The 19,093-nt window shown below is 42.7% G+C and overlaps 1 pseudogene; it reads right to left on the bottom strand.

Moving 5' to 3' along the window:
- Nucleotides 1–19,093, bottom strand: part of Lamb2-ps1 (laminin subunit beta 2, pseudogene 1) — a 114,113-nt pseudogene that overhangs the window by 59,687 nt on the left and 35,333 nt on the right.

The raw sequence follows: 19,093 nt of genomic DNA, 5'->3' as shown, positions 1-19,093 counted from the left end.
CTGGTCCTGTGATTCAGCTGTAAACACTCTTAATCACTGAGTCATCTCTCCAACCCAGGTTCAACCTTTTAGACTGGATTTTCTTCCTTTTTGTAACTCATGAACTCCTTTATAAGCACAGTCCTAGGTAACACTCCTCAAGGGAAAAGACAGATACTTTTATGGGTAGGGAAAACATTATTGTTTGAATTTCTAACTTGAGAATTAGTTTCTACCACAATACAGTAGAATCTCATGTCAACTATCAAGCGGTCCTCCATCTGCAAGCCTGAACCAGTTTTGATTAAGGTGGTCAGATAAAATGTAGATCACCCAGGTAAAATAAATGTCATGGAAACTGAATTTTTTCATATAATTATATCTAAGGTAATGCTTGAGACATAGACTAAATATTTGTTATTCTTGAAATTAAAATTTAACTGGGTACAACCTCTGCCTCCTCCCTCCCTCTCTCTGACCTTCCCTCCCCCCTTCCTCTTAAAAGATCTTGTCAGTCTACTATGGTTAAATGGTCCCCAAATATGCCTTGAGGTTCTGATGGCTGAAACTTGTGGACATCCAAGACACGCATGCCTGGGTTAATGTGTAAGCAGAAATACAGCTAAGTTCAAGGATTTAAGTGTCTGATTGTTAAAGTTGAACTTTTAAGGCATAATTTATACAACTTAAGTATAGAACTCAGTAACTCAGGGGTTAACACACTGCCCAAATGTAGCCAGACAGCGAATATTTGACCTTGAGGCTATAAGATCTCTGTGAAAATCTTCAACTCTTCTTGCAGTCAAGAAGCAAATATAGGTAGTATATAAACAACTGGACCCAAGGTCTGGCAAAGCTCTCTAGGGCGAGCGTGATAACTAAACCATGAAATTAGGATACTCCCACAAACATTCAAAAATGCAATTTCAACCGAGCAATTTGAACTTTATCCAAAACTTACTCTAGGCCATTACTAGGGCATGTTGTACTATCCAATCAACATTAGCTATTTGGCAGTTGGAATAATTAAACAGGTACATTTGGGTAACATCCCAGCAGACTCTGGAAGGAGCATTGTAACAGAATTCTGCTCTGATGCTAACAGAACCAGCCAGGGTTTGACATTGAGCATGGGCTCCCCTTCCAAGGGCTGAGAAAAGGTCTTGGAATATGGCACACCGTGTCCTACACAGACTGGTGTGGAAAGCAGCATAGCTCTGTGTTGAGAGACGTAGAACTCAAGTGCAATGATAAAGGCACAGTGATGTTGCCTGAGTGGCCACAGTACCTGGCAGCCTCCCACCTAGGCTGTGAACGGCTTCCCTGTGGAGCTCAAGAGAGGCGGAAGTCTACACTAGCTGGGGGTCGGGGAGTGTTTACGGCCTCTGCCACGATAGTGACTTCCTTGGAGACAATATGGGACAGATACTTTCTGTCCTAGCTAACATGGTCATACCAACAGGGTCTCCTTCCATTTTGCTGTCATCTCTGATGAGGCAGAGTGAGTGGCCTTTACATCAGTAACTTTTGCCACCTTGACTCTAAGCTATGGAGAGTCAATTGACTGTTTCAGGCTTGTAGCATTTGTTACATTTCAGTGCCATCAGAAGAATGGAAAGGGAAGTTAGAGTTAGGCTATCTCTGGGCTGCAATCCCGGTTCTGCTGTATGATGGAGAGTCTCTTCAATTCTCTCTTCATCTGATAAGGACACAACCAACGTCACTGAGCTGTTAGGAACACTAAAACGTGATTTCGAATACAAAGAACAGTGTAGCACATAGCTATTTCTATTTCTCCATTTACATATCCTTGGTTGCAAAGTTGATGTATGGTCCAGATCCTCAGAGACCTTCTATATCTAAGGTTGGATCCCATGCATATCTGGCAAAAGCTCCTTGTGACTATCACGTGTACAGTGCTTGTTCTCTTCAAGGATGTTGACTAGGACCTGGATAGTTCAGCCAGCTGTGGACTAGACAGGAAGAAATCAAAGAATGTCAGACAAAGGGTATAGGAAACAATTTCCCTCGTCCTCATATATTACATATACATCCTCATATACCACACTTATAACAGACAGTGCATGGAGTTCAATTTACAAGTTTTAGTTCACTTCGAATAGTGTTGGAGTTAAGTGGTTCTCTCCCATATGTATAGATTGTGACTTAGTCGGGAAGAACATTTTTCCTCTATCTGTAGCTCATAGGCCTGGGGAAATTTCCAACCTTCTTGTCAGGTCTAATCATCAACACGTCTCTAAAAGATGTGATCAGTTCATCGTGGTCATCACCAGCCCTGGACTGCAGAGCCAAGGCTGACAAGATGGAATCCCTCAGAAGATGTTATGCACACACCGGGGTAGGGGGACAACATGCAGACTAATTAGCTCCATTTGTAAACCTTACGATTTGGAAAAGGTTTTGTCGCTGCTGTTGGTTTTATTTCGAGAGGTGAGGAAGAAACTTTATGGACAAATCCATGTAATTTTCTCTTCTCAAATGGACCTTAGGCGCATTCGTCTTTCATTTATAAGAGAGAGAACTGCGACCTATCGAGAGTCTCAAAATGGGTCACGAGACACGCAGTGGCTACCTCTAGAATGTGGTCTCCTGAGGAGCCTGGAGGCCTCTAAGACCACTCCCACAGGAAAGATGGTTGCAGGGAGAGAACTGGATGTGGGATCAGCACAGAAAGTGTTAGGAAGCTTCTTTTTCTAATTGGCATCTATTCTTTCTCAGCTCTCCTTCAGGAGGTGAGGGGGTGCGTGGTTTGTTGGGGGGGGGTGGGGAGAGACCATCTGCTTAAGAGTCTCGCTGTTGGGTAAGAGCTGAATACAAACAAAAGCCTCTATTGACAAGCCTCCGGTTGAAAAATCTCTGCACACATGTTAGTAATTAATTGCTTTTGGAGAAAAAGCCCCAGGAGGGAAGAGTTTGTGTTATTTTTGCTGTTTATTATTGTTACACAAACATTCAGTGGCTACTTCCTCAAGCCTAGCCCCTCAACATATCACTCGAGCTTCTAGCGTCTCTCCCTGGATAAAGCGCATGCGCACACACTGCGCAGCCCCAGCCTTTGGTTTATAACGCTTCCCAGATGTACTACTTCTTGAAAATCGGTTTCTGATGACCTTCTTCTAGAAAAGCTGATATGAAAACAGGCCAGGAATATGTTTCTCCCTGCGTTCTCCCCTTGGGAGGTAGGAGTTAATGGGTACCTGGGCTTCAGAGGGAACAGCTGTGGTGAAGTCTCTGTGAAAAGGAATGTTATTGATGATAAATCTCAGGCCGGTCCCAGGGAGAACCCTGGCAAATCCAGGTCCGGTCCACATAACTAGGCTCCCTGGTAGTTGGGTCTCACAAAGTAGTGTCCACAGCAGACACCTGGCCAAAAGTCACAGGGAAGAATGTAAATTGCTTACCTTACAGTCAAGGCCTGGAAAAGTTCAGAAAGAAAAAGAAAGGGGTTTCCTGGTGTGTATATGATCTATCTGAGTCACAGACAAATTAATCCAGCCTGGATACAGTCCAGAGGCGCGCCGAGCCTCAGCCTTGGAACCTGTGGTACTTTCAAGGATGAAATTGAAAGCAGACTGTTCACTTTAAGTGACTCACATACCGGCGAACAGAGCGTATTCCACATAGACAGTCTTGGGTTTCTCACAACTGTGAAACTCTGCCCAAACATGGAGGGAAGAGAATACTTTTGTATGTACTTTAGGGATTCTGTCTGTTCATTACAACGGAAGAACAGACATTCGCTTGTTTCCCCACATCTATTCTGTCCAAGCATGAGAAAGGGATACCCCTCTTCCGTCTCCTCTGGGCATCTGAGCACAGAACTCCTAACACACTTGCCAGACTCCAACTCCACAGTCTCTACGCTGGGCATGAGCCTGGGGCCATCTGGACCCTGGGGATAATAACACACACTAATTATCTTTGTGTCCTCCCCACCCCAGACACAGCCTCTGCTCATTCTGCCTCTTGTTACTCTGCCTGTGTTCCTGCACGAGCTCCTGGGTGTTCTCCTCTTTCCGCCCTTGGCCCAGTCCATATTTATATTTCATACCTCTGCCAACAAAGCCTTTTAAGCACGTCCTCACTGCCAACAGAATAATACTCACAAGTGTTTAGAGTGCACTTCAAGCTGCTCTGCGATCTGCACGGAACTGGATCTCTGTCTGGAGAACGCTTGTTCCGTAACAATTATGCATCAGCAAGCTACAAAGAGAGCAGGCCAGGGCCTCTGCCACAGAGTGGAGCAGAGTCTTGCATGGGAAACAGAAATGTAAGACACTGCCCTACCAGGTCAGGCTCTGAGAGGTCTATATTTAAAGTCAGTCCTGTGCAGTGCTTTTCGAACATTTGAAGAATATTAGTAGGCCGTATAGGAGAGTCCCTCCCCCCTCCTTTTTGCCTGATTGGTGCACTCATGTCCCGGTTGTAGCTACTTGCTCTTAGTGGTCCCCCATATAGAAAGCTACACACCTTCATCTCTCTCTAACCCTGCCACAGCCCCTGGAGAGGCCTAGAGCCAATGACTGACAGATACTAGGAAAGGGTGGTGGTGGTTAGAAAGGGCTGGTCTGATGTCTCAGGAAGCAGGATGCCTGTCTAAAGATCATGTTCCTGATCACCTCCGAGAACTGAACCATACGTCAGCTATGACTTCTTCTTACACTGCAGTTTGTTCCCGTCTTTCTCTGCTCTCTGAGTTTCCCTGAAGAATGCTGATTTAATAAACCCCATGCAGCGGAACCCTGGCTCAGGTTCTGTGTCTAGGGCATCTGGCCTGAGACAGTTGGGATTGGTTTACTGGTTTAAGTAGACCCTATGATGGAGTTCAGGAGATGAATAATTTGCTGTCCCAATGGCAATGAGAACACTGTTCTGATGGTCCCTGGCAAGGCATTATGGTACAACTGCTAAAATTATCACCCGTGTTCACTTAAGATGGGTGACAATGTGTGTCCATGGTCTGCTAGCAGACTGTGTTAGGTTTTTTTTCTTTCTGTAATCATGAGTCTAAAGGTCTGGACAATCCTGACATTCTACAAACTATCACACTGATCCCTTAAAGGGAGAGATACTGAAGTGTGTCTATTGGCCAAACATGTATCTGTGTGGCGTATACATGTATCTATAACACCAACTGCTGATGTAGACATAAACACAAGCTTTGTAATTCTGGCGATTTCGCATGTGAGTAAAAGGTTCTTATGTTTCTAGCTAAGATTAGCAGTCACATGATACAAAGATGAAAGACAAAATCCATGTTTACTCATTTAAACTTTCCTATGCCTTTAGTAAGAATCACATTGAAGCCAATAAAAGAGAAACATCATGGAAGTTGGAAAAAAAAAAACATGAGAGAAGTAAAACCTTTCTGTTTTCGCAGTAGTGCTTTTAATGCCCAATCTGAATTGTGTCCCAAGGCCCAGGCCATTTTTACTTTGCAGTAGGCCCTGATCCAGGTAAGAGTACACAGGAGTGGGTTTGAGCAGAGGCTGAGGGTGTGATGCCTGTTTTGTGTGCCAATACCACAAGTGCCCCCTTATCTTAAGAGTGTCTGTGGGCTGGTGTAGACACCTCTTCTGGAAGACTCTGTACTCACAGCCAACTCCTGGCTGTGAGGATGCAGCAGCCCAGCCCCTGGGCCTCATAGAGGATGACTCTGCTGTGTGACTTAGGCTTCCACTTTCCTGAGAGCTTAGGCCAAAGCTAAACTTAGCCCAAGACCCCACCCTTCCCTAACATTCCCCTCCTCATTAACCGACTTCCGGCATTCCCTTATAAGATTTTTGATGAATGATTCTCTAGTAAAAAAAAAATGCATTTGAATTCCTGTGAAAATCTAGTGGATTTAGTGTGACACTGATAGTATGTATGTGTGCATATTTATAAGCGTGTGATACGTGTGCATGTGTGCACGCACACACACCTACCTCTGCAAAACAGAAACAAAGCTCATACAAAAATAAGACCTTATTAATGTATTCTTTGGTTGTGCTCAACCCCCACAATTGACTCTGATTTATTTACTAATAGATGTTATCTTCCATTTGACGAGTGCCCTATGGTACCCCTGAGATGGAAGCCATTAATTATATTTTCCTGTCAGAGTGCAGACTACCAGAAAAAGACATGTCTGAATTGAATATAAGGGGACAAAGTGAGTTTTTTATGTCAGCTACACAGAGATGGCCATTTCTGCCAAGAAACAAAAGGTGGTTGCTCAGAACGGGTCTCTCAAAAGTGTTGTCATGGGCCATTTGGGCCAGAATCATTTTGGGGTACCTGGTCAACATGCAGATTTCTTGTTTGGCCCCCAATTTCCTGATGTAGCAGGGGTAACTTTAAACAAACTCCCTCCACGAGCAAACACAGTACAAGAAGGGGGCCTGCCCTGTGCCCCAGGAATGAAGGGAGGAGGGCAGCGAATAGTTCTTCCTCTTCCCTCCTGAGGAACCCCAGATTGAAGAGAGACTTTCAGCCCAGGGTCAGAAAGGTTCGTGGGATGTCTCATGAACACAGAGGCAAGCAGTAGAAAGCAGTCACCACCCTGGTGCTCACAAGGCTGGTAGAAGGAGCAGGAATTCTGAAGCATCTCTCACGCTCTTAGGCTGAGTCTTTCCCTTCAGCTGCACAGCCCAGCTGTGTGTGCACACGGTTCTTCCCTCCACAGAAATCTGTCCAAGTGTTCTTCACCTGCTCAGCCATTTCATTCGTGCACAGAGCTCCTTCACTTTTCAAGTAGTTGCACAGCACTGAGGCAGGAGGATGTCAAGTTCCTGGCCAGCCTGGGCTACACAGTGAGATTGTCTAGCAACAAAACTCTTTAATGGTGTATGCGGAGCTGCTTCAGAAGCTGAGTTTGTTAGCAGGGTAGCCCATTTGCTTCCATTTGCTCCTGCAGTGTGCCCACTCATGCATATGCACACACAGATGCTCAAATAGATTTGTGTAATGAAGAAACAAATGAGCAAGCAGGCCAACAGAGGCCATCACTCTGAGTGAATCATGTTTGGATGACCAGATATAGTTTGGGTCTTTTAAAGTCCTTGAATTCAGGGCCCAAGGAGGTTCTGATTATCACTGGCCAACAGGCACCTTGGGGCCTACAGCACCACCGTAGGGCACATAGCATCCTCTTCTTTCTCAGCTTGGAAGAAAGTTTCTCCTTACAACCCACTCCCTCTTGCAAACCTGACAAGGAATTATGGGTTCCCAGGCTGGACACCTCACAACTCCAGAACCTACCTGTAGAACTTTAGCTTTGAGGTTCTTAAAGTTACTATTTCCCCAAGACTAATTACTTGCAACACAGTTCTCCCTTCCCCTGTCTCTATTTAGAAGGCGTATCTGAGCTTCCATGGTCAGCGTCTTCAGGGCCATGCAGAGTTCTAAATGCGTGAACCTGCTTTCCCCTTGTGGTGCAGGATGAGAGCCACCCAGAACATGACTTCCTCTGCTCTCACCAGTACAAGGGCTTGGTTTCCAATTTTCCTTTGGTGTTATATTTCCTCTGTCAATCCTGAAATAATTTCCTTGTTGCCGGAAATACACATAACATGTTGGCAAAGCTGTTGCCAAAATCTTAAAAAGAAATACAGGTGCCAGTTTAGCCAACCATACCTTACTTCAAGTCATACTTTACTTCAAGAATTTCTGCTGTGCTGTCCTGTGCCAAGGAACTACGATTTACTCAGTAGCCTCAAGGAGTTATGCAGGAGGCCCGTGTTTCTCTGTCTCTACCTCTGTCTGGGTCTTTAGCCCTATCTATCTCTGTGTCTTCTCTTTATATTATTTCCTTTGTAAAACTGAGAAGTTTTTTGGTTCTTCTAATATCTTGTGGTATTGGGTTTCCTTTTAGAAGATGCTATGCTAGCAAGAGCCTAACTGACAAAATATTCAATTCTTGTTTACTGTGGTATTTTATATATATATATATATACATATATATGTGTATATATATATACCATATATGTGTGTGTGTCATATATATGTGGCATATAAGATTTAAGATTTATATATATAATATATATGTATATATAATATATATGTAATATATTTGTATATATAATATATATGTATATGTAATTTATTTAGTGTGTGTATACTTGTCACAGAGTGCCCATGGAGGTCAGAGGACAACTTGAGGGAGCATATCCTCTCCTCCTTCCACATGGGTCCCAGGGACTAAACTCAAATCATCAGGCTTGGCAGCGGGCACCCTTGCCTGACCAAATTTGCTGGCCCTTGTCCCTGACTTTGTGGTGCTTAAAACGGGCACCAACATCATGCTTTTTCAACACTTTGTCCTTGAAGTTTCATACTTCAAGGTGTAGAGAAAACATAAAATATTTGGGGTATGCAGATTCAATGAATTCTTACACATAGCGACTTTGGATGGTCTTCAGATCAGTTGCTATTTGTTCTTATGGCTTGTAGACTCTGTTCTTACAAACTTCTCCTAAGGGGCTGGAGAGACGGCTCAGCGGTTAAGAGCACTGACTGCTCTTCCAGAGGTCCTGAGTTCAATTCCCAGCAATTACATGGTGGCTCACAAACCATCTGTAATGAGATCTGATGCCCTTCTCTGGTGTGTCTGAAGACAGTGACAGTATACTCATGTAAATAAAATTAATAAATCTCTAAAAAAAAAAAAGAAAGGAAAAGAAAAAGTCCTCGCAAGAGGCTAAGCCACAGTAGCCATTTTTACCAGTCAAACTGCATCGGAGAAATGATGTCTATGTAACTCCAATTTCCCTAAAACTACAAATATCATGGTTTTATTTTTTAATTTGTAAAGATTTATTTATTATGTATAACAGCATTCTTCCTGCAGGCCAGAAGAGGGCATTGAATCCCATTACAGATGGTTGTGAGCCACTATGTGATTGCTAGGAATTGAACTCAGGACCTCTGGAAGAGCAGTCAGTGCTCTTAACCACTGAGCCATCTCTCCAGCCCACCATGGTTATTTTTATACCATTTTTTGGTCATTCCTTTGCCAACCTAGCTACAATTTTCTGGTTACTCCATCTCCAAAGCCTTGTTACACCCTGGGTTCACTTGATCCATGTCTCACTGTCGATGTCACAAGGCTTTCATTTCATAGGCATCTCACTCATTCAGCAGGAGCGTGTGGCCTGGAAGTCAGCTGTGATCTGCTTCTGGGACCCTCTTTATTTGAGAGTGTCACTGTTGTGATCCTTAGCCATGTTCGCCAACCAGGCCCTGCCTTTTGTGGTGAGGCCCTTTAGGACAAGCCCCATTGGGATTTCTCTATTTATCATTTTTTTCTTCATTAATTATGTTCATCTTGTGACATAAAATTGACCATTTTGCTAGCGTTGTACAGAGAAAATTATGGAATTATCATTAGCTCTTATACTGCATTAAATTTTATATTTTATCAAATGTAAGCAGTATCAAATGTGACTTTAGGCTGTATTTTCTCCACTTAAAGGCTGGTGGCTCATTCTCTCCATTCTTCTGTTTTAAGTCACTTACAAAAGAGAAGTGGGGCCTCTTTAAAGTGCACAAGCATCTCCTGCAGACACTGCTGAAATGCAGACCTAACAGCGTACGTACCTCAGATGGGGCTGAGGTTCTAATGAGCTCTCAGGTGATGTCTGTGTCACGAGTGCACACGACACTCTGTATTCTGAGCCACAGGGCAGGTGTGTGTGTGTGTGTGTGTGTGTGTGTGTGTGTGTGTGTGTGTGTGTGTGCGATTCCTGCTACACCTCAAGGCTAGAGTTTAGTCTTTGAAGTCCATTAAAATTTTCTAAGTAGGAAAATGATATGCTGAAGATTATCTTCAATGCTCCTCCAAACACTCTAGCAGAAGAGAGAAGTCTGCAGTCATGCAGAGGGAAGTAAGAGTCTGTCTGTCTGTCTGTCTGTCTGTCTATCTATCTACTATCTACTATCTATCTATCTATCTATCTACTATCTATCTATCTATCTATCTACTATCTATCTATCTACTATCTATCTATCTACTATCTATCTACTATCTATCTATCTACTATCTATCTATCTACTATCTATCTATCTATCTATCTATCTATCTATCTATCTACTATCTATCTATCTATCTACTATCTATCTATCTACTATCTATCTATCTACTATCTATCTATCTACTATCTATCTACTATCTATCTATCTATCTATCTATCTACTATCTATCTATCTATCTATCTACTATCTACTATCTATCTATCTATCTATCTATCTATAATGTATACAAAATATATAAGTATTTGTCTTAGTTAGGGTTTTACTGCTGTGAACAGACACCATGACCAAGGCAACTCTTATAAAAACAACATTTCATTGGGGCTGGCTCACAGGTTCAGAGGTTCATTCCATAATCATCAAGATGGGAGCATGGCAGCATCCAAGCAGGCATAGTCCAGGCAGAGCTGAGAGTTCTACATCTTCATCTGAAGGCTGCTAGCAGAATACTGCTTTCAGGCAGCTAGGATGAGGATCTTAAAACCCACACCCACAGTGACACACCTCCTCCAACAGGGCCACAGCTTCTAACAGTACCGCTCCCTGGATCGAACATATACAAGCCATCACAATAATATATAATATATCTTATTTAATATACCTTATAATTACTAAATTTATAAAAGTATAAATATATTTATATGTAATAATATAAGTCTTTAAATACATAAGTATATAAACATAAATGCAATATGTATTATATAACATATAAAATACTTAGTATCCCATATATAAAAATATAGATTTATATATAGTCTTTTACAGAGATACTGAGAAAGCTACTTGCAATTCTTAACTCTCTAATTAAAGTCCTGAAAGGACTTCCTAGCTGTTGTCTTTGCTTATGCCCTTTTGTGTTTCCATCTCTGGTTCTCCTTGGCTACCTCTGAACTTCAGACTCTTACTCACTCCCATGTGCATAACTGTAGGCTCCTTCTCTGTCTTAGGAGTGTTAGGAGGAACACTGAAGACCACCCTCAGCACATCATCTTCCCGCTCAGACAATGTCAAGGGACTCACGCACGAAGACTAAACTCTAGCCCTGAGGCAGGAAACCGTGATTGTATTTTTCACTCTTTCTTCCCTACTGAACTCCGTGTTCTACTTGCCAATCTACCAGCACTCTGAATTTTTCCCCTCTAAAACATTATTTTTAACTCTCTCTGGTTAGTCTGTTGTCCCAGTTGGCAGTGATGGTCAACTCCACACAGGTAAAGTCAAGGAATACCTTGACTGGGGACTTGCCTGTGGGAAGAAGGCGTTCCATTGTAGGTGGTGCCATCTTATGTAGGAAGAGAGCCAGCTAAGTATGAGTCAGCAAGCAGTGTCCCTGCGTGGCTTGTTTTGAGCTCCTGTGTGCATTTCTGCCCTGCCTTCTCTTAGTAATAGACTGTGACCTGGGAGCATAAGTTAAAGAAATCACACATCGTCTGCCCTGTTTTGTGGTTCTGTCCTCATCTTGCTCCATCTTGAGCTAGCTATGTTAAGATACTAGCTAGAAAAGAACTCTCGGGGCCAGGAACCCTAACTCACCCCTTTCTACACTGTCCTGGGGCTCCACTACCCACAATGTTGAGAAGCATCTTTACGGTGCCAGATGCACCCGGATGTCAGTTCAGCCTTGCTGCCCACCACCATCTGCCTTTGGCCATGGTTCTTAGCCTCTGGATGTTTCCTTCATCTGCGAGATAACACTTAGGGTGCCTATTAAATGTGATAATATACAGGGAGCCACGAGCTTTGAATGAATGGAGGTGTTCTTAGAATTATAGCAGTGCAGCAAGCACACCATAAAGATGTGCCAAGTGAATGAGCAAATAACTGAGTGGTACCCAATTAAGGTTTTCCTATTACACTTAAAAATCTTGCCCACAGTATAGGAGGAAAGCGATCTCACTGCTGTGCTTTACTACTTGATGTGAGCCTCACTCTGGGTTTTCTGTGAATGACGGCACTCCCTCACCATCACAACAAGCATTCTTTTGGCCATCTACTCACAAGCTTTGCTTGAGATCTATAATATTCATGATATTAACTCCTTTCATCGTGTTTTTTTTTTTTTTTTGTTTTTTTTTTGGTGCCCACCACATGGCAAATGACTATTGTTAAGTAGAAAAATGGTGCATGTGTTTTAGATAATGCCTGTCTTGTGTTTTCTTATCACAGACGTAGTTGTTATATGTGAATTTCTCCTACCTTAGTTTTATGCCAGGGGCAGTGCAAGTCTTCTGCCTCAGTTCCCATCACCAACGCAGCAGATCTCAAGCCTCCTGAGGAATGCTGTCATTCTTTCATATTGAGGGACTGGATAAAGGACACATTCCAAGGAACTGTGGGACCATGGCACCTGCTCTCCTTATCTAATACCACCCTAGAATGGTTTTCAAATGTCTTTTCTCCTTGAAGATTTTCACCCTGAGTCATTCTTTTCTTTCCCTGGTTGGGAGTCATGCTCTTGAGAACCTTCTATGTTTATTCATCTATTAGGAGAAATCCATGAGCTTCTTACTATGTGTCTGGCCTGTGCTAAGCACAGATGCAAGCTTGGTGAATGTAATAGACACTGTTTTGTGCTTTGTACCATCCTGGTGGCGACAGAGACCCAGACTTCCAAGGAACTTGTTGCATGAGTCTGCAAGAGCAAGGTAGTCCGATTTTGTTTTTGCCACAATTTGTTCTGATTTGTATTTATTTGCCAGGTGCTGCGCCATAACTGGGTACAAAGATAAAACACAGACGCAAACCTCAAAAAGTGTATAACCCATGGTTGCATGATAGAACAACCACGGCTCTGGCCTGAATCCCGGGCAGAGGCATTCTGTCCTAGGAGCCTTGGCCATGATCTCCGGGCTGTAAGTGTTTCCTGACATGCTATCCAATCAAGTCTCTGGGGAGAAGACAGGGGATACTGTAGGTTAATGTCATTATGCAGGTGAAGGCAGGCACAAGATTAAAACGAGACCTGTCATTGGATGAGAAGGAAGGGAGGCGGGAATAGAGGTTTTAGGAGAGGGAGAAGCAGAAAGGAGAGAGACAGCATGGAGGCAGACATAAACGATCCTTGATGCTTCTCTACATAGATACAGGTTGTTGTGAATATTTCTTGAGGGATGGATTCTATAGGTCAGTTTATCTTATCTAGGTGGGTGGTTTATATATTTATCACTTGGTTGTTGAGTTTATTGTGTGGATGTATTGTGGACTGAGAATTTAACATATAAATCTGATTGATAAATTACAGCTTATTGAGTCATGATTTTACCGAGTAGCTAGAACCAGAGAGTTCGCAGCTAGTAGAAAGCTGCCGGGAGAGATACTAACCAGAGATAAATTATGGTTAGTACCATATGGCCCTTTGGTGCCAGAACTAACTCTAGGGACCAGCGTGGCAAGGTGCCATGGTGGAATGGCTCGTGGACCTCTTGGGTCTGAGAGTACTTGGGGGCAGCATGAAGCTGTTGAGATAAAAGTACCCCACAGTGCCATGTGGCCCTATGGTGCCAGCACCAGTGTGGGTTAAAAGGTTACCCTTTTTTAATATTTACTGCAAGAGATACTGTAGTGGAATTCCAGTAGTATCATTGTATCAAGGATAAACATCATGATGAGTAGTTGATTTCTAGAAGTACTTTGACTTGAAGAAATCACCATGGAGAACAGTGACTGTTATCTATAGAGTTGTTTTTTCTGAAGGAGCACAACTTTGATCATAAAAAGGTCCTGGTATACCTTGGAATGTCTTGCAAATATTGCGTATTAATCACATTGAATGTGATTGAAACAGCAAAAGTAGTCAGTTTTTGCCCCAATTTGCTCTGGTTTGCATCTATTTGCCAAGTGCAATGCTATAACTGGAACAAACATAAAACACAGACTCAGACCTCAGAAAGCAAAGAACTGGCGCCCGCAGGCTAAAATAAGCTCGGCTCTGTGCCCAAGGACACAGTAAGGACTAATGGTGCAGAGAAGTGGTGTTTTCATTCATGAAACATAGATTAGATTAGAGGCTTTGGTATGAGGAACTTGTTTTACCCAAACCACAATTTTTGTGTAATAATCAATAAGGCTGTTGGAGGTTCACTTCATCAGAGCTAACTACCCCCCCCCCAACAAAAGCCATAATACATCCTGCAGTGTCTTTCTCTGATTGTCCTGTGTAACTCCGAACACTGACAACATATGAGCCAAAGATGTTAAGTCCTTGGAGTGGCCAAGCTTCCTCTGCTTCATAGAGATAAAAATTCAAAGGGACAAAGAAGTAGTTGGGGGCAGGTTCTGTGCAGGTGTGACTGTTGACATGTGGGTGTCATTCACGCTCAGTCAACCACCAGAAGGAGAGAATCTAATGTGAGGGTATGTGAGGGACTGGAGGTGAAATGGGGCATGAGGGGTGTTGGACCAGATGCTCTGGAGTCTATATTGACTCATTATTCCTGTGGGGGCCACAGGCCTAATCTGACTTGTCCTGAAAAGTGCATTCGAATCCAGGGAACTCAGCCTCTTCTTCCCTTCAAGACTCTCTGATTCTACTCTAAAAAACAGATTTTCAGGCATCCACTGACCATGCTGGGGTGGGGGGGGCATGTAGGCAGGAGTCTTAGAAACATTTGGGGCAAAAGAAATCAATTAGGCTGTTGTGAAAGGTCATTGCTTTCAACAGCCTTTCCTATTATGGAATACAGTCTTCCCCAAGAGAATTGTGGGCAGTGGACCAGGCCACCAGACAGAGCTGATAAGGTTGGAGCAAGTTCAGAACCTGGTAAATCTCCTAACTGAGAATGGCAGGTTCCTGTCCTGGAGCACATGATCGCAACATTCCACTAAGAGGGTCATGACAATCTATCACATCGCAAAAAACCTAGAGTTCTCCACACTAATGAGGATCTAGTGTTTAGCCAATGAACTCCCCTTCCTGGGCATCCCTTCCTGCAAAAGGTATTTAATTTCTGGTTCACCCTGAGTAAGATGTTTGCATCTTCATCTGCCATGAATTAAACAGCCCACCACCCTGGCCAGCCTCCCAGTAGCCTTCCCTGCTCTTGTACAGTGGACACCTCTCTCCTACATTCAGCAGCTAAGTATGAGCTGAACAAAATGAAACAAAATTCTATTATTTCTTCCCGCAGCCCCAGAGTTTGCTCAAGGTTAGTCCTTCAGGATCTTGCTGAGAAGTTGTACCAGTCTACCTGCAATGATTTTAATAAAACCTATACATTTCCTACCACAATGATCTCTAAGGGTTTATATTATGCTAAAGTAATGGGTAGTTGGGTAGCTAATGAGTTGAGCTGATTTGAATGTATTCTATGGAATATTTGTGGTATTCTATGGTCTCCCCAGTTAGGAGAAACAATTGCATATCAGCCAGCATTTCTGGTACAGTGTGAACCTCATGAGAGTCAACTCTGTGTTCCAAGACTTTGTCATTGCAACATCTTGACCTTTAGACAACATAAACAGCTGGTGAGGCTAGAAAAGGAAAAACTCTGATAGTATAAAATGCTCAGAAGAACTCTCAAGTCTCAGCGTAACATACTCTGATAAATTTAGATTTAAGAGCTGAGACTCTTGATTGGAATGCTCTCAATGGTCTCTGTGTTTGTTACCTCAGTAAATTTTATGTCTAATTTTACTCAAACAGTAATTTAAACATTAAACATTGACATAATGGTCAGAAAACACAACTAAAGCTTTTTGATATTTTTTTTCTCAAACCAAATGTCAGCTCAAGGGGAAAAAATGTGCAATGAATTGCTTCACTCCGGATGTGTCTGGGAAAAGTCCTGTGGGCCAGGGTTCATTTTCATGTTGCTCATCCATGATAGTTCAGGATATTGTCACCCCTATGTGAGTGAGAATCATCGTCTGGGGCTTGGGGTTATCTGTGATTGATAGTTCCCCCCAGCACAGCCTCTTCTCAGTTGTCCTCCTCTTGATTCTGTGTCCCATGCAAGCCATCTGGTCTACCAGCACAGCAACCCATCCTGGGTCTGAGGCTTTCCTACAGTGATCTGATTCAGGGTCTTCAGTGATGTGGTTACATGGGGTGTGCCATTTTTTTTTTACTTTGCTCACATATATTTCCCTTCTGTGTAAAAACACGTGACATGGCTGACTGAGTTGTCCTTCATGTTTATTTCTTATCTCCTCCACCTGGTTGTTTCTAGTAAAGTGATTTAAAATTTTAGTCCTAAACTATTTCCTCAGAGGCATATGTTTCTTATTTACTAGCTACATTTCTTTAGACACATCAAGGTCACTGTTCTTTTATTAGGTTAACTTTTTGTTTTTCTCTGTCTAAAATATCAGGGTGGGCTGCCAAGAGTTGAGAACAAAGAAAAGAGTTGGGTTTAAACTTCCCAATTGTGCAGTACGGTTCTTATAGAGTAAGAATGTTTAATTTAACTAATTTTAGAATATACATGCTCATATGTTTAGTACTGTCTGTGAAAAATTCAAGAGTTCATTTCCCACAGGAATCTAAAATACATCTAAATCCAAGTTGTTACTGTTTTTATTAAGAGGTCATTTAGACTATTTTTAGTCAGAGAGAGGTAGGGAGCTGATGTGGATTATATACATGAGATAAAAGAAAGAATATGAGACAAAATTGTGTGTGTGTGTGTGTGTGTAAGATGGTTGTTCTACTGCCTCTACTCTCAAGACATATCTCATTGACACTTTGGCTGGGTGTGTTTAGTCTAATCCAGTGGTGTGCTGGTAAAGTAGACCGACAGTTCTTGGGGAGAAGGGAAGCTGGAGGGTGGAGGATGATGTTCTGTCCTTGCTAATTTCTCTCTCTTTTTCTTCTTGTGTGTGTGTGTGTGTGTGTGTGTGTGTGTGTGTGTGTGTGTATATCTATGTGAGTGTGTGTGTGTGTGTGTGTGTGTGTGTAAGGAGGGGGCATGACTTGGAAGAAATCCACAGGGAGGTCATAGGACAATTTTCCAGAGTTGACTCTTTTTCCACCATGTATGTTCTGAGATCAACCTCAAGTAGTCAAGCCTGGGTACAGGTGCCCTTAGTGTGGGTCCTCTCTCAGGCTGGAGTTTGCCAGTTTCTGTGCTGTGAGGGCTCATGCTACAGGGCACTGAACAATAAAGAGCACCATTTCAAGTCTCTTTTAGGCAATGGCCACGGAGACCCATGTATTGCCACAAAAGGGGGGTTCCTGGCAAAGATGCACAATACACTTTTCAAGGCACAGGCTGATGGCATGAGTGTGGCAAGAACATTGACCCATTTCCACGTCATAGGTGGATAGTAGTGGCAGACTCCCAAGAAGGTGACAGTTGAAATCTGAAAGCATAGCACAGACGTTCATAGTTACTTTTAATCCCCTACTCTCATAAATGCTGTTCATAGGTCACATTGAACAAAATGAACAGTTTAAGAACAAGGCGGCTTGCCTTGCACAATCCACTGTTTGTCTGGATGTGTGATTATCTACTACATTCAGCTTCACAGAGAAAAATTTCATACCAGATGCTTCGGAATCCCCATGTGGTTCTACTAAATGGCAGTTAGGCAGAGCCAAGACGGTGGGCGCAGGAGAGTGTGTGAGCTGGGGGACTGGCTTGGCTTCTGGGCTCTGACTAGACTGGTGACTCAGGCAGGCCATTGCCAGTGCATGGCTATCACCAACAGCTCCCTCTCTGGCACATACATCTGTCATCCCTTTCTGTCTCTTTGTTACTTTCCCCTCCTTGTTCTCCACCTTCTCATTCTCCTTTCCCCCACAGACATTTCTTAGATCCGCTTATGTTGGGAATGCTGAGAAGTCACCACAGAAAAGCAAAGCATACCCTCCTACTGTGGGAAAATCTTATGTTCAAGGAAACAATTAAAATGCCCAACAAATAAAGAATGGGTAGTTGTACAATGAAATACTTCTCAGTAATTAAAAAAAGCACTGAGGATACAGTGGGATGAACCTTCAAAATATTAGCAAAAAAAAGAAAAAAAAAAGAGTCAGAGACAAGACTGAACATATGATTCTTACCTGAAATATCTCTAATAAGTGAATCCAGAAAGACAGAAAGCAGGTTAGTGCTCAGGTCGAGGTGGGGATGTGGAATGGTGGGGATGTGTCAATTAAAAGGAGGGTAGCCTTTTAACTTTTCTCTATCCTCTTTGGCAATACACACATTACAAAACTTACCATCGTAACCATAGTTCAGTGCATCAAGTAATTCACTCAATTGTGCAACAAACCTTGTCTCTTGTCTCTCTTTCTTGCAAAACTGAAAACTCTGTATCTGGTAACTAGTAATGCTCCAGTATTTTCCCATCAGCTCTGATAACTATCATTTTCCCTTCTGTCTCTATGAGTTTGGTATCTCTAGCTAGCTGCCTCATGTAAGTATAGTCACATAGGTTTGGTCTTGTTTGTCTCATTCATTTCACCGCCTATAATATCCTTAAGGCTTATTCAGGTTGTGATTTCTAATATTTTGCTGATCCACTTATCTTTGGTTGGATACTTGGGTTACCTCTGGCACCTGGTTATTTCTAAGGGTCCTGCTATGAGTAGCAGGGTACAGACCTCCTTTCAAAACTCTGCTTTTAGTTCTCTTCAGGTGCATATCCAGAAGTGGGAGTTTTATTTGAGGTGAAGAAAATATGCTAAATTAATTGTGTTGATATTCACACAGCTTTTGGTAGAACCCAAACTATTGATTTGTACTGTCTGTCAGTACGTGAATTGTGTCAACAAAGTCATTACACACAATACAGACATGCACCTACAGTTACATGCATACATACACACACACACACACATACATGCATGCACACTTATATAAGCTCACACATAAGCTCACATGTAAACACACACACAGACACACACAGAGACGTGTGCAAGCACACACACCTAAACAATGCCAATGTCCAACCTGTTCTCTAAGGGCATCATGTTAGTCAGTGCAGGGAGAAGCCTGATGTGCTGAAGAGTATGTGGAACCTGGCTTGACTGCATCACTGTAACTAATTTTCATGACCTTTACGTTTTCTTTAAACCTACAAAAATTATCTCTGGCAAAGACTCAGCTTGTGCTTGTGAATGCAGATACCCAGGCTCATT

The sequence above is a fragment of the Rattus norvegicus genome, chromosome 6 (assembly GCF_036323735.1).
Source record: "Rattus norvegicus strain BN/NHsdMcwi chromosome 6, GRCr8, whole genome shotgun sequence".
NCBI lineage: Eukaryota > Metazoa > Chordata > Mammalia > Rodentia > Muridae > Rattus > Rattus norvegicus.
This window is presented reverse-complemented; position numbering and strand designations above follow the sequence as displayed.